This window comes from Mobula birostris, chromosome 5 (genome assembly GCF_030028105.1).
Source record: "Mobula birostris isolate sMobBir1 chromosome 5, sMobBir1.hap1, whole genome shotgun sequence".
NCBI lineage: Eukaryota > Metazoa > Chordata > Chondrichthyes > Myliobatiformes > Myliobatidae > Mobula > Mobula birostris.
The window spans coordinates 97,710,786-97,727,099 of NC_092374.1; positions in this window are offsets into that span (position 1 = coordinate 97,710,786).

The following is a 16,314-nucleotide window of genomic DNA, read 5'->3' on the forward strand; positions in this document are numbered from 1 at the left end:
AGTGTAGCAGAGATTCAGCAGTTTAGCACAGATTGAGCAGTGCAGCAGAGATTGATCAGTGTAGCAGAGATTGATCAGTATAGCAGAGATTTGGCATAGGAGCAGAGATTGAGCAGTGTAGCAGAGATTGATCAGTGTAGCAGAGATTGATCAGTGCAGCAGGGATTGATCAGTGTAGCAGAGATTGATCAGTGTAGCAGAGATTGATCAGTGCTGCAGAGATTGAGCAGTATAGCAGAGATTGATCAGTGTAGCAGAGATTCAGCAGTTTAGCACAGATTGAGCAGTGCAGCAGAGATTGATCAGTGTAGCAGAGATTGATCAGTGTAGCGGAGATTGAGCTGTGTAGCAGATATTGATCAGTGTAGCAGAAGTTGATCAGTGTAGCAGAGATTGATCAGTGTAGTAGAGATTGAGCAGTGTAGCAGAGATTGATCTGTGTAGCAGAGATTCAGCAGTTTAGCACAGATTGAGCAGTGCAGCAAGGATTGAGCAGTGCTGCAGAGGTTGATCAGTGTAGCAGAGATTCATCAGTGCAGCAGAGATTGAGCAGAGTAGCAGAGAGGGGTTAGATTGATCAGTGTCGCAGAGATTGATTAGTGCAGCAGAGATTGATCAGTGTAGCAGAGATTGAGCAGTGTAGCAGAGATTGATCAGTGTAGCAGAGAAAGATCAATGTAGCAGAGAATGATCAGTGTAGCAGAGATTGATCCGTGTAGCAGAGATTGAGCAGTGTAGCAGAGATTCAGCAGTGTAGCAGAGATTCAGCAGTGTAGCAGAGATTGATCAGTGTAGCAGAGATTGATCAGTGTAGCAGGGATTGAGCAGTATAGCAGAGATTGAGCAGTGTAGCATAGATTCATCAGTGTAGCAGAGATTGATCAGTGTAGGAGAAGTTGATCGGTGTAGCAGAGATTGATCAGTGTAGCAGAAGTTGATTGGTGTAGCAGAGATTGATCAGTGTAGCAGTGATTGAGCAGTGTAGCAGAGTTTGAGCAGTATAGAAGAGAGGGGTTAGATTGAGCAGTGTAGCAGAGAGGGGTTAGATTGATCAGTGTAGCAGAGATTGATCAGTGTAGCAGAGATTGAACAGTGTAGCAGAGATTGATCAGTGTAGCAGAGATTGAGCAGTGCAGCAGAGAGGGGTTAGATTGATCAGTGTAGCAGAGATTGATTTGTGTAGCAGGGGTTGATCAGTGTAGCAGAGATTGCGCAGTGTAGCAGAGATTGAGCAGTGTAGCAGAGATTGATCAGTGTAGTAGAGACTGAGCAGAGTAGCAAAGATTGATTAGTGTAGCAGAGATTGATCAGTGTAGCAGAGATTGAGCAGTGCAGCAGAGATTGAGCAGTGTAGCAGAGATTCATCAGGGCAGCAGAGATTCATCAGTGTAGCAGAGATTGATCAGTGTAGCAGAGATTGAGAGGTGTAACAGAGATTGAGCAGTGTAGCAGAGAGGGGTTAGATTGATCAGTGTAGCAGAGATTGATCAGTGTAGCTGAGAGGGGTTCGATTTATCATATGTAGCAGAGATTGAGCAGTGTTTCTGAGATTGATCAGTGTAGCAGAGATTGATCAGTGTAGCAGAGAAAGATCAATGTAGCAGAGATTGATCAGTGTAGCAGAGATTGATCAGTGTAGCAGGGATTGAGCAGTGTAGCAGAGATTGAGCTGTGTAGCAGAGATTGATCAGTGTAGAAGAGATTGATCAACGTAGCAGAGATTAAGCAGTGTAGCAGAGATTGAGCAGTGTAGCAGAGATTGAGCAGTGTAGCAGAGATTGATCAGTGTAGCAGAGATTGATCAGTGTAGCAGAAGTTGATCAGTGTAGCAGAAGTTGATCAGTGCAGCAGAGATTGATCAGTGCAGCAGAGATTGATCAGTGGAGCAGAGATTGATCAGTGGGGCAGAGATTGATCAGTGTAGTAGAGATTGAGCAGTGTAGCAGAGATTGAGCAGTGTAGCAGAGATTGATCAGTGGAGCAGAGATTGATCAGTGGGGCAGAGATTGATCAGTGTAGTAGAGATTGAGCAGTGTAGCAGAGTTTGAGCAGTATAGAAGAGAGGGGTTAGATTGAGCAGTGTAGCAGAGAGGGGTTAGATTGATCAGTGTAGCGGAGATTGATCAGTGTAGCAGAGATTGATCAGTGTAGCAGAGATTGATCAGTGCAGCAGAGAGCGGTTAGATTGATCAGTGTAGCAGAGATTGATCAGTGTAGCAGAAGTTGATCGGTGTAGCAGAGATTGATCAGTGTAGCAGAAGTTGATCGGTGTAGCAGAGATTGATCAGTGTAGCAGGGATTGAGCAGTGTAGCAGAGAGGGGTTAGATTGATCAGTATAGCAGAGATTGATCAGTGTAGCAGAGATTGATCAGTGTAGCAGAGATTGATCAGTGCAGCAGGGATTGATCAGTGTAGCAGAGATTGATCAGTGTAGCAGAGATTTGGCATAGTAGCAGAGATTGAGCAGTGTAGCAGAGATTGATCAGTGTAGCAGAGATTGATCAGTGCTGCAGAGATTGATCAGTGTAGCAGAGATTCATCAGTGCAGCAGAGATTGATCAGTGGAGCAGAGATTGATCAGTGGGGCAGAGATTGATCAGTGTAGTAGAGATTGAGCAGTGTAGCAGAGATTGAGCAGTGTAGCAGAGATTGATCAGTGTAACAGAGATTGATCAGTGTCGCAGAGAGCGGTTAGATTGATCAGTGTAGCAGAGATTGATCAGTGTAGCAGAAGTTGATCGGTGTAGCAGAGATTGATCAGTGTAGCAGGGATTGAGCAGTGTAGCAGAGAGGGGTTAGATTGATCAGTGTAGCGGAGATTGATCAGTGTAGCAGAGATTAATCAGTGCAGCAGAGAGCGGTTAGATTGATCAGTGTAGCAGAGATTGATCAGTGTAGCAGAAGTTGATCGGTGTAGCAGAGATTGATCAGTGTAGCAGAAGTTGATCGGTGTAGCAGAGATTGATCAGTGTAGCAGGGATTGAGCAGTGTAGCAGAGAGGGGTTAGATTGATCAGTATAGCAGAGATTGATCAGTGTAGCAGAGATTGATCAGTGTAGCAGAGATTGATCAGTGCAGCAGGGATTGATCAGTGTAGCAGAGATTGATCAGTGTAGCAGAGATTGATCAGTGCTGCAGAGATTGAGCAGTATAGCAGAGATTGATCAGTGTAGCAGAGATTCAGCAGTTTAGCACAGATTGAGCAGTGCAGCAGAGATTGATCAGTGTAGCAGAAGTTGATCGGTGTAGCAGAGATTGATCAGTGTAGCAGGGATTGAGCAGTGTAGCAGATAGGGGTTAAATTGATCAGTGTAGCGGAGATTGATCAGTGTAGCAGAGATTGATCAGTGTAGCAGAGATTGATCAGTGTAGCAGGGATTGAGCAGTGTAGCAGAGAGGGGTTAGATTGATCAGTGTAGCAGAGATTGATCAGTGTAGCAGAGATTGAGCAGTGTAGCAGAGATTGATCAGTGTAGCAGAGATTCCTCAGTGTAGCAGAGATTGTTCAGTGTAGCAGAGATTTGGCAGAAGCAGAGATTGATCAGTGTAGCAGAGAATGATCAGTGTAGCAGAGATTGATCAGTGTAGCAGAGATTCCTCAGTGTAGCAGAGATTGATCAGTGTAGCAGAGATTTGGCAGAAGCAGAGATTGATCAGTGTAGCAGAGAATGATCAGTGTAGCAGAGATTGATCAGTGTAGTAGAGATTGAGCAGTGTAGCAGAGATTGATCAGTGTAGCAGAGATTCAGCAGTTTAGCACAGATTGAGCAGTGCAGCAGAGATTGATCAGTGTTGCAGAGATTGATCAGTGTAGCAGAGATTGATCAGTGCTGCAGAGATTGATCAGTGTAGCAGAGATTCATCAGTGCAGCAGAGATTGAGCAGAGTAGCAGAGAGGGGTTAGATTGATCAGTGTCGCAGAGATTGATTAGTGTAGCAGAGATTGATCAGTGTAGCAGAGATTGAGCAGTGTAGCAGAGATTGATCAGTGTAGCAGAGAAAGATCAATGTAGCAGAGAATGATCAGTGTAGCAGAGATTGATCCGTGTAGCAGAGATTGAGCAGTGTAGCAGAGATTCAGCAGTGTAGCAGAGATTCAGCAGTGTAGCAGAGATTGATCAGTGTAGCAGAGATTGATCAGTGTAGCAGGGATTGAGCAGTATAGCAGAGATTGAGCAGTGTAGCATAGATTCATCAGTGTAGCAGAGATTGATCAGTGTAGCAGAAGTTGATCGGTGTAGCAGAGATTGATCAGTGTAGCAGAAGTTGATTGGTGTAGCAGAGATTGATCAGTGTAGCAGTGATTGAGCAGTGTAGCAGAGTTTGAGCAGTATAGAAGAGAGGGGTTAGATTGAGCAGTGTAGCAGAGAGGGGTTAGATTGATCAGTGTAGCAGAGATTGATCAGTGTAGCAGAGATTGAACAGTGTAGCAGAGATTGATCAGTGTAGCAGAGATTGAGCAGTGCAGCAGAGAGGGGTAAGATTGATCAGTGTAGCAGAGATTGATTTGTGTAGCAGAGATTGATCAGTGTAGCAGAGATTGAGCAGTGCAGCAGAGATTGAGCAGTGTAGCAGAGATTGAGCAGTGTAGCAGAGATTGATCAGTGTAGCAGAGATTGATCAGTGTAGCAGAGATTTATCAATGTAGCAGAGAATGATCAGTGCAGCAGAGATTGATCAGTGTAGCAGAGATTGATCAGTGTAGCAGAGATTGATCAGTGTAGCAGAGATTGAGCAGTGTAGCAGAGATTGATCAGTGTAGCAGAGATTGAGCAGTGTAGCAGAGATTGATCAGTGTAGCAGAGATTGATCAGTGTAGCAGAGATTTATCAATGTAGCAGAGAATGATCAGTGCAGCAGAGATTGATCAGTGTAGCAGAGATTGATCAGTGTAGCAGGGATTGATCAGTGTAGCAGAGAAAGATCAATGTAGCAGAGAATGATAAGTGTAGCAGAGATTGATCAGTGTAGCAGAGATTGAGCAGTGTAGCAGAGATTGAGCAGTGTAGCAGAGATTGATCAGTGTAGCAGAGAGCGGTTAGATTGATCAGTGTAGCAGAGATTGATCAGTGTAGCAGAAGTTGATCGGTGTAGCAGAGATTGATCAGTGTAGCAGAAGTTGATTGGTGTAGCAGAGATTGATCAGTGTAGCAGTGATTGAGCAGTGTAGCAGAGTTTGACCAGTATAGAAGAGAGGGGTTAGATTGAGCAGTGTAGCAGAGAGGGGTTAGATTGATCAGTGTAGCAGAGATTGATCAGTGTAGCAGAGATTGAACAGTGTAGCAGAGATTGATCAGTGTAGCAGAGATTGAGCAGTGCAGCAGAGAGGGGTTAGATTGATCAGTGTAGCAGAGATTGATTTGTGTAGCAGGGGTTGATCAGTGTAGCAGAGATTGCGCAGTGTAGCAGAGATTGAGCAGTGTAGCAGAGATTGATCAGTGTAGTAGAGACTGAGCAGAGTAGCAAAGATTGATTAGTGTAGCAGAGATTGATCAGTGTAGCAGAGATTGAGCAGTGCAGCAGAGATTGAGCAGTGTAGCAGAGATTCATCAGGGCAGCAGAGATTCATCAGTGTAGCAGAGATTGATCAGTGTAGCAGAGATTGAGAGGTGTAACAGAGATTGAGCAGTGTAGCAGAGAGGGGTTAGATTGATCAGTGTAGCAGAGATTGATCAGTGTAGCTGAGAGGGGTTCGATTTATCATATGTAGCAGAGATTGAGCAGTGTTTCTGAGATTGATCAGTGTAGCAGAGATTGATCAGTGTAGCAGAGAAAGATCAATGTAGCAGAGATTGATCAGTGTAGCAGAGATTGATCAGTGTAGCAGGGATTGAGCAGTGTAGCAGAGATTGAGCTGTGTAGCAGAGATTGATCAGTGTAGAAGAGATTGATCAACGTAGCAGAGATTAAGCAGTGTAGCAGAGATTGAGCAGTGTAGCAGAGATTGAGCAGTGTAGCAGAGATTGAGCAGTGCAGCAGAGATTGAGCAGTGTAGCAGAGATTGAGCAGTGTCGCAGAGATTTAGCAGTGTAGCAGAGATTGATCAGTGTAGCAGAGATTGAGCAGAGTAGCAGAGATTGATCAGTGTAGCAGAGATTGATCAGTGTAGCACAGATTGATCAGTGTAGCAGAGATTGATCAGTGTAGCAGATATTGAGCAGTGTAGCAGAGATTCAGCAGTTTAGCACAGATTGAGCAGTGCAGCAGAGATTGATCAGTGTAGTAGAGACTGAGCAGAGTAGCAAAGATTGATTAGTGTAGCAGAGATTGATCAGTGTAGCAGAGATTGAGCAGTGCAGCAGAGATTGAGCAGTGTAGCAGAGATTCATCAGTGCAGCAGAGATTCATCAGTGTAGCAGAGATTGATCAGTGTAGCAGAGATTGAGAGGTGTAACAGAGATTGAGCAGTGTAGCAGAGAGGGGTTAGATTGATCAGTGTAGCAGAGATTGATCAGTGTAGCTGAGAGGGGTTCGATTTATCATATGTAGCAGAGATTGAGCAGTGTTTCTGAGATTGATCAGTGTAGCAGAGATTGATCAGTGTAGCAGAGAAAGATCAATGTAGCAGAGATTGATCAGTGTAGCAGAGATTGATCAGTGTAGCAGGGATTGAGCAGTGTAGCAGAGATTGAGCTGTGTAGCAGAGATTGATCAGTGTAGAAGAGATTGATCAACGTAGCAGAGATTAAGCAGTGTAGCAGAGATTGAGCAGTGTAGCAGAGATTGAGCAGTGTAGCAGAGATTGATCAGTGTAGCAGAGATTGATCAGTGTAGCAGAAGTTGATCAGTGTAGCAGAAGTTGATCAGTGCAGCAGAGATTGATCAGTGCAGCAGAGATTGATCAGTGGAGCAGAGATTGATCAGTGGGGCAGAGATTGATCAGTGTAGTAGAGATTGAGCAGTGTAGCAGAGATTGAGCAGTGTAGCAGAGATTGATCAGTGGAGCAGAGATTGATCAGTGGGGCAGAGATTGATCAGTGTAGTAGAGATTGAGCAGTGTAGCAGAGTTTGAGCAGTATAGAAGAGAGGGGTTAGATTGAGCAGTGTAGCAGAGAGGGGTTAGATTGATCAGTGTAGCGGAGATTGATCAGTGTAGCAGAGATTGATCAGTGTAGCAGAGATTGATCAGTGCAGCAGAGAGCGGTTAGATTGATCAGTGTAGCAGAGATTGATCAGTGTAGCAGAAGTTGATCGGTGTAGCAGAGATTGATCAGTGTAGCAGAAGTTGATCGGTGTAGCAGAGATTGATCAGTGTAGCAGGGATTGAGCAGTGTAGCAGAGAGGGGTTAGATTGATCAGTATAGCAGAGATTGATCAGTGTAGCAGAGATTGATCAGTGTAGCAGAGATTGATCAGTGCAGCAGGGATTGATCAGTGTAGCAGAGATTGATCAGTGTAGCAGAGATTTGGCATAGTAGCAGAGATTGAGCAGTGTAGCAGAGATTGATCAGTGTAGCAGAGATTGATCAGTGCTGCAGAGATTGATCAGTGTAGCAGAGATTCATCAGTGCAGCAGAGATTGATCAGTGGAGCAGAGATTGATCAGTGGGGCAGAGATTGATCAGTGTAGTAGAGATTGAGCAGTGTAGCAGAGATTGAGCAGTGTAGCAGAGATTGATCAGTGTAACAGAGATTGATCAGTGTCGCAGAGAGCGGTTAGATTGATCAGTGTAGCAGAGATTGATCAGTGTAGCAGAAGTTGATCGGTGTAGCAGAGATTGATCAGTGTAGCAGGGATTGAGCAGTGTAGCAGAGAGGGGTTAGATTGATCAGTGTAGCGGAGATTGATCAGTGTAGCAGAGATTAATCAGTGCAGCAGAGAGCGGTTAGATTGATCAGTGTAGCAGAGATTGATCAGTGTAGCAGAAGTTGATCGGTGTAGCAGAGATTGATCAGTGTAGCAGAAGTTGATCGGTGTAGCAGAGATTGATCAGTGTAGCAGGGATTGAGCAGTGTAGCAGAGAGGGGTTAGATTGATCAGTATAGCAGAGATTGATCAGTGTAGCAGAGATTGATCAGTGTAGCAGAGATTGATCAGTGCAGCAGGGATTGATCAGTGTAGCAGAGATTGATCAGTGTAGCAGAGATTGATCAGTGCTGCAGAGATTGAGCAGTATAGCAGAGATTGATCAGTGTAGCAGAGATTCAGCAGTTTAGCACAGATTGAGCAGTGCAGCAGAGATTGATCAGTGTAGCAGAAGTTGATCGGTGTAGCAGAGATTGATCAGTGTAGCAGGGATTGAGCAGTGTAGCAGATAGGGGTTAAATTGATCAGTGTAGCGGAGATTGATCAGTGTAGCAGAGATTGATCAGTGTAGCAGAGATTGATCAGTGTAGCAGGGATTGAGCAGTGTAGCAGAGAGGGGTTAGATTGATCAGTGTAGCAGAGATTGATCAGTGTAGCAGAGATTGAGCAGTGTAGCAGAGATTGATCAGTGTAGCAGAGATTCCTCAGTGTAGCAGAGATTGATCAGTGTAGCAGAGATTTGGCAGAAGCAGAGATTGATCAGTGTAGCAGAGAATGATCAGTGTAGCAGAGATTGATCAGTGTAGCAGAGATTCCTCAGTGTAGCAGAGATTGATCAGTGTAGCAGAGATTTGGCAGAAGCAGAGATTGATCAGTGTAGCAGAGAATGATCAGTGTAGCAGAGATTGATCAGTGTAGTAGAGATTGAGCAGTGTAGCAGAGATTGATCAGTGTAGCAGAGATTCAGCAGTTTAGCACAGATTGAGCAGTGCAGCAGAGATTGATCAGTGTTGCAGAGATTGATCAGTGTAGCAGAGATTGATCAGTGCTGCAGAGATTGATCAGTGTAGCAGAGATTCATCAGTGCAGCAGAGATTGAGCAGAGTAGCAGAGAGGGGTTAGATTGATCAGTGTCGCAGAGATTGATTAGTGTAGCAGAGATTGATCAGTGTAGCAGAGATTGAGCAGTGTAGCAGAGATTGATCAGTGTAGCAGAGAAAGATCAATGTAGCAGAGAATGGTCAGTGTAGCAGAGATTGATCCGTGTAGCAGAGATTGAGCAGTGTAGCAGAGATTCAGCAGTGTAGCAGAGATTCAGCAGTGTAGCAGAGATTGATCAGTGTAGCAGAGATTGATCAGTGTAGCAGGGATTGAGCAGTATAGCAGAGATTGAGCAGTGTAGCATAGATTCATCAGTGTAGCAGAGATTGATCAGTGTAGCAGAAGTTGATCGGTGTAGCAGAGATTGATCAGTGTAGCAGAAGTTGATTGGTGTAGCAGAGATTGATCAGTGTAGCAGTGATTGAGCAGTGTAGCAGAGTTTGAGCAGTATAGAAGAGAGGGGTTAGATTGAGCAGTGTAGCAGAGAGGGGTTAGATTGATCAGTGTAGCAGAGATTGATCAGTGTAGCAGAGATTGAACAGTGTAGCAGAGATTGATCAGTGTAGCAGAGATTGAGCAGTGCAGCAGAGAGGGGTAAGATTGATCAGTGTAGCAGAGATTGATTTGTGTAGCAGAGATTGATCAGTGTAGCAGAGATTGCGCAGTGTAGCAGAGATTGATCAGTGTAGCAGAGATTGATCAGTGTAGCACAGATTGATCAGTGTAGCAGAGATTGATCAGTGTAGCAGATATTGAGCAGTGTAGCAGAGATTCAGCAGTTTAGCACAGATTGAGCAGTGCAGCAGAGATTGATCAGTGTAGCAGAGATTGATCAGTATAGCAGAGATTTGGCATAGTAGCAGAGATTGAGCAGTGTAGCAGAGATTGATCAGTGTAGCAGAGATTGATCAGTGCAGCAGGGATTGATCAGTGTAGCAGAGATTGATCAGTGTAGCAGAGATTGATCAGTGCTGCAGAGATTGAGCAGTATAGCAGAGATTGATCAGTGTAGCAGAGATTCAGCAGTTTAGCACAGATTGAGCAGTGCAGCAGAGATTGATCAGTGTAGCAGAGATTGATCAGTGTAGCAGAGATTTGGCATAGTAGCAGAGATTGAGCAGTGTAGCAGAGATTGATCAGTGTAGCAGAGATTGATCAGTGCTGCAGAGATTGATCAGTGTAGTAGAGATTCAGCAGTGTAGCAGAGATTGATCAGTGTAGCGGAGATTGATCAGTGTAGCAGAGATTGATCAGTGTAGCGGAGATTGAGCAGTGTAGCAGATATTGATCAGTGTAGCAGAAGTTGATCAGTGTAGCAGAGATTGATCAGTGTAGTAGAGATTGAGCAGTGTAGCAGAGATTGATCAGTGTAGCAGAGATTCAGCAGTTTAGCACAGATTGAGCAGTGCAGCAGAGATTGATCAGTGTTGCAGAGATTGATCAGTGTAGCAGAGATTGATCAGTGCTGCAGAGATTGATCAGTGTAGCAGAGATTCATCAGTGCAGCAGAGATTGAGCAGAGTAGCAGAGAGGGGTTAGATTGATCAGTGTCGCAGAGATTGATTAGTGTAGCAGAGATTGATCAGTGTAGCAGAGATTGAGCAGTGTAGCAGAGATTGATCAGTGTAGCAGAGAAAGATCAATGTAGCAGAGAATGATCAGTGTAGCAGAGATTGATCCGTGTAGCAGAGATTGAGCAGTGTAGCAGAGATTCAGCAGTGTAGCAGAGATTCAACAGTGTAGCAGAGATTGATCAGTGTAGCAGAGATTGATCAGTGTAGCAGGGATTGAGCAGTATAGCAGAGATTGAGCAGTGTAGCATAGATTCATCAGTGTAGCAGAGATTGATCAGTGTAGCAGAAGTTGATCGGTGTAGCAGAGATTGATCAGTGTAGCAGAAGTTGATTGGTGTAGCAGAGATTGATCAGTGTAGCAGTGATTGAGCAGTGTAGCAGAGTTTGAGCAGTATAGAAGAGAGGGGTTAGATTGAGCAGTGTAGCAGAGAGGGGTTAGATTGATCAGTGTAGCAGAGATTGTTCAGTGTAGCAGAGATTGAACAGTGTAGCAGAGATTGATCAGTGTAGCAGAGATTGAGCAGTGCAGCAGAGAGGGGTTAGATTGATCAGTGTAGCAGAGATTGATTTGTGTAGCAGAGGTTGATCAGTGTAGCAGAGATTGCGCAGTGTAGCAGAGATTGAGCAGTGTAGCAGAGATTGATCAGTGTAGTAGAGACTGAGCAGAGTAGCAAAGATTGATTAGTGTAGCAGAGATTGATCAGTGTAGCAGAGATTGAGCAGTGCAGCAGAGATTGAGCAGTGTAGCAGAGATTCATCAGTGCAGCAGAGATTCATCAGTGTAGCAGAGATTGATCAGTGTAGCAGAGATTGAGAGGTGTAACAGAGATTGAGCAGTGTAGCAGAGAGGGGTTAGATTGATCAGTGTAGCAGAGATTGATCAGTGTAGCTGAGAGGGGTTCGATTTATCATATGTAGCAGAGATTGAGCAGTGTTTCTGAGATTGATCAGTGTAGCAGAGATTGATCAGTGTAGCAGAGAAAGATCAATGTAGCAGAGATTGATCAGTGTAGCAGAGATTGATCAGTGTAGCAGGGATTGAGCAGTGTAGCAGAGATTGAGCTGTGTAGCAGAGATTGATCAGTGTAGAAGAGATTGATCAACGTAGCAGAGATTAAGCAGTGTAGCAGAGATTGAGCAGTGTAGCAGAGATTGAGCAGTGTAGCAGAGATTGATCAGTGTAGCAGAGATTGATCAGTGTAGCAGAAGTTGATCAGTGTAGCAGAAGTTGATCAGTGCAGCAGAGATTGATCAGTGCAGCAGAGATTGATCAGTGGAGCAGAGATTGATCAGTGGGGCAGAGATTGATCAGTGTAGTAGAGATTGAGCAGTGTAGCAGAGATTGAGCAGTGTAGCAGAGATTGATCAGTGGAGCAGAGATTGATCAGTGGGGCAGAGATTGATCAGTGGGGCAGAGATTGATCAGTGTAGCAGAGATTGATCAGTGTAGCAGAGATTGATCAGTGCAGCAGGGATTGATCAGTGTAGCAGAGATTGATCAGTGTAGCAGAGATTTGGCATAGTAGCAGAGATTGAGCAGTGTAGCAGAGATTGATCAGTGTAGCAGAGATTGATCAGTGCTGCAGAGATTGATCAGTGTAGCAGAGATTCATCAGTGCAGCAGAGATTGATCAGTGGAGCAGAGATTGATCAGTGGGGCAGAGATTGATCAGTGTAGTAGAGATTGAGCAGTGTAGCAGAGATTGAGCAGTGTAGCAGAGATTGATCAGTGTAACAGAGATTGATCAGTGTCGCAGAGAGCGGTTAGATTGATCAGTGTAGCAGAGATTGATCAGTGTAGCAGAAGTTGATCGGTGTAGCAGAGATTGATCAGTGTAGCAGGGATTGAGCAGTGTAGCAGAGAGGGGTTAGATTGATCAGTGTAGCGGAGATTGATCAGTGTAGCAGAGATTAATCAGTGCAGCAGAGAGCGGTTAGATTGATCAGTGTAGCAGAGATTGATCAGTGTAGCAGAAGTTGATCGGTGTAGCAGAGATTGATCAGTGTAGCAGAAGTTGATCGGTGTAGCAGAGATTGATCAGTGTAGCAGGGATTGAGCAGTGTAGCAGAGAGGGGTTAGATTGATCAGTATAGCAGAGATTGATCAGTGTAGCAGAGATTGATCAGTGTAGCAGAGATTGATCAGTGCAGCAGGGATTGATCAGTGTAGCAGAGATTGATCAGTGTAGCAGAGATTGATCAGTGCTGCAGAGATTGAGCAGTATAGCAGAGATTGATCAGTGTAGCAGAGATTCAGCAGTTTAGCACAGATTGAGCAGTGCAGCAGAGATTGATCAGTGTAGCAGAAGTTGATCGGTGTAGCAGAGATTGATCAGTGTAGCAGGGATTGAGCAGTGTAGCAGATAGGGGTTAAATTGATCAGTGTAGCGGAGATTGATCAGTGTAGCAGAGATTGATCAGTGTAGCAGAGATTGATCAGTGTAGCAGGGATTGAGCAGTGTAGCAGAGAGGGGTTAGATTGATCAGTGTAGCAGAGATTCCTCAGTGTAGCAGAGATTGATCAGTGTAGCAGAGATTTGGCAGAAGCAGAGATTGATCAGTGTAGCAGAGAATGATCAGTGTAGCAGAGATTGATCAGTGTAGCAGAGATTCCTCAGTGTAGCAGAGATTGATCAGTGTAGCAGAGATTTGGCAGAAGCAGAGATTGATCAGTGTAGCAGAGAATGATCAGTGTAGCAGAGATTGATCAGTGTAGTAGAGATTGAGCAGTGTAGCAGAGATTGATCAGTGTAGCAGAGATTCAGCAGTTTAGCACAGATTGAGCAGTGCAGCAGAGATTGATCAGTGTTGCAGAGATTGATCAGTGTAGCAGAGATTGATCAGTGCTGCAGAGATTGATCAGTGTAGCAGAGATTCATCAGTGCAGCAGAGATTGAGCAGAGTAGCAGAGAGGGGTTAGATTGATCAGTGTCGCAGAGATTGATTAGTGTAGCAGAGATTGATCAGTGTAGCAGAGATTGAGCAGTGTAGCAGAGATTGATCAGTGTAGCAGAGAAAGATCAATGTAGCAGAGAATGATCAGTGTAGCAGAGATTGATCCGTGTAGCAGAGATTGAGCAGTGTAGCAGAGATTCAGCAGTGTAGCAGAGATTCAGCAGTGTAGCAGAGATTGATCAGTGTAGCAGAGATTGATCAGTGTAGCAGGGATTGAGCAGTATAGCAGAGATTGAGCAGTGTAGCATAGATTCATCAGTGTAGCAGAGATTGATCAGTGTAGCAGAAGTTGATCGGTGTAGCAGAGATTGATCAGTGTAGCAGAAGTTGATTGGTGTAGCAGAGATTGATCAGTGTAGCAGTGATTGAGCAGTGTAGCAGAGTTTGAGCAGTATAGAAGAGAGGGGTTAGATTGAGCAGTGTAGCAGAGAGGGGTTAGATTGATCAGTGTAGCAGAGATTGATCAGTGTAGCAGAGATTGAACAGTGTAGCAGAGATTGATCAGTGTAGCAGAGATTGAGCAGTGCAGCAGAGAGGGGTAAGATTGATCAGTGTAGCAGAGATTGATTTGTGTAGCAGAGATTGATCAGTGTAGCAGAGATTGCGCAGTGTAGCAGAGATTGAGCAGTGTAGCAGAGATTGAGCAGTGCAGCAGAGATTGAGCAGTGTAGCAGAGATTGAGCAGTGTAGCAGAGATTTAGCAGTGTAGCAGAGATTGATCAGTGTAGCAGAGATTGAGCAGAGTAGCAGAGATTGATCAGTGTAGCAGAGATTGATCAGTGTAGCACAGATTGATCAGTGTAGCAGAGATTGATCAGTGTAGCAGATATTGAGCAGTGTAGCAGAGATTCAGCAGTTTAGCACAGATTGAGCAGTGCAGCAGAGATTGATCAGTGTAGCAGAGATTGATCAGTATAGCAGAGATTTGGCATAGTAGCAGAGATTGAGCAGTGTAGCAGAGATTGATCAGTGTAGCAGAGATTGATCAGTGCAGCAGGGATTGATCAGTGTAGCAGAGATTGATCAGTGTAGCAGAGATTGATCAGTGCTGCAGAGATTGAGCAGTATAGCAGAGATTGATCAGTGTAGCAGAGATTCAGCAGTTTAGCACAGATTGAGCAGTGCAGCAGAGATTGATCAGTGTAGCAGAGATTGATCAGTGTAGCAGAGATTTGGCATAGTAGCAGAGATTGAGCAGTGTAGCAGAGATTGATCAGTGTAGCGGAGATTGAGCAGTGTAGCAGATATTGATCAATGTAGCAGAAGTTGATCAGTGTAGCAGAGATTGATCAGTGTAGCAGAGATTGAGCAGTGTAGCAGAGATTGATCTGTATAGCAGAGATTGATCAGTGTAGCAGAGATTCATCAGTGCAGCAGAGATTGAGCAGAGTAGCAGAGAAGGGTTAGATTGATCAGTGTCGCAGAGATTGATTAGTGTAGCAGAGATTGATCAGTGTAGCAGAGATTGAGCAGTGTAGCAGAGATTGATCAGTGTAGCAGAGAAAGATCAATGTAGCAGAGAATGATCAGTGTAGCAGAGATTGATCCGTGTAGCAGAGATTGAGCAGTGTAGCAGAGATTCAGCAGTGCAGCAGAGATTCAGCAGTGTAGCAGAGATTGATCAGTGTAGCAGAGATTGATCAGTGTAGCAGGGATTGAGCAGTATAGCAGAGATTGAGCAGTGTAGCATAGATTCATCAGTGTAGCAGAGATTGATCAGTGTAGCAGAAGTTGATCGGTGTAGCAGAGATTGATCAGTGTAGCAGAAGTTGATTGGTGTAGCAGAGATTGATCAGTGTAGCAGTGATTGAGCAGTGTAGCAGAGTTTGAGCAGAAGAGAAGAGAGGGGTTAGATTGAGCCGTGTAGCAGAGAGGGGTTAGATTGATCAGTGTAGCAGAGATTGATCAGTGTAGCAGAGATTGAACAGTGTAGCAGAGATTGATCAGTGTAGCAGAGATTGAGCAGTGCAGCAGAGAGGGGTTAGATTGATCAGTGTAGCAGTGATTGATTTGTGTAGCAGAGGTTGATCAGTGTAGCAGAGATTGCGCAGTGTAGCAGAGATTGAGCAGTGTAGCAGAGATTGATCAGTGTAGTAGAGACTGAGCAGAGTAGCAAAGATTGATTAGTGTAGCAGAGATTGATCAGTGTAGCAGAGATTGAGCAGTGCAGCAGAGATTGAGCAGTGTAGCAGAGATTCATCAGTGCAGCAGAGATTCATCAGTGTAGCAGAGATTGATCAGTGTAGCAGAGATTGAGAGGTGTAACAGAGATTGAGCAGTGTAGCAGAGAGGGGTTAGATTGATCAGTGTAGCAGAGATTGATCAGTGTAGCTGAGAGGGGTTCGATTTATCATATGTAGCAGAGATTGAGCAGTGTTTCTGAGATTGATCAGTGTAGCAGAGATTGATCAGTGTAGCAGAGAAAGATCAATGTAGCAGAGATTGATCAGTGTAGCAGAGATTGATCAGTGTAGCAGGGATTGAGCAGTGTAGCAGAGATTGAGCTGTGTAGCAGAGATTGATCAGTGTAGAAGAGATTGATCAACGTAGCAGAGATTAAGCAGTGTAGCAGAGATTGAGCAGTGTAGCAGAGATTGAGCAGTGTAGCAGAGATTGATCAGTGCAGCAGAGATTGATCAGTGTAGCAGAAGTTGATCAGTGTAGCAGAAGTTGATCAGTGCAGCAGAGATTGATCAGTGCAGCAGAGATTGATCAGTGGAGCAGAGATTGATCAGTGTAGTAGAAATTGAGCAGTGTAGCAGAGATTGAGCAGTGTAGCAGAGATTGATCAGTGGAGCAGAGATTGATCAGTGGGGCAGAGATTGATCAGTGTAGTAGAGATTGAGCAGTGTAGCAGAGTTTGAGCAGTATAGAAGAGAGGGGTTAGATTGAGCAGTGTAGCAGAGAGGGGTTAGATTGATCAGTGTAGCGGAGAT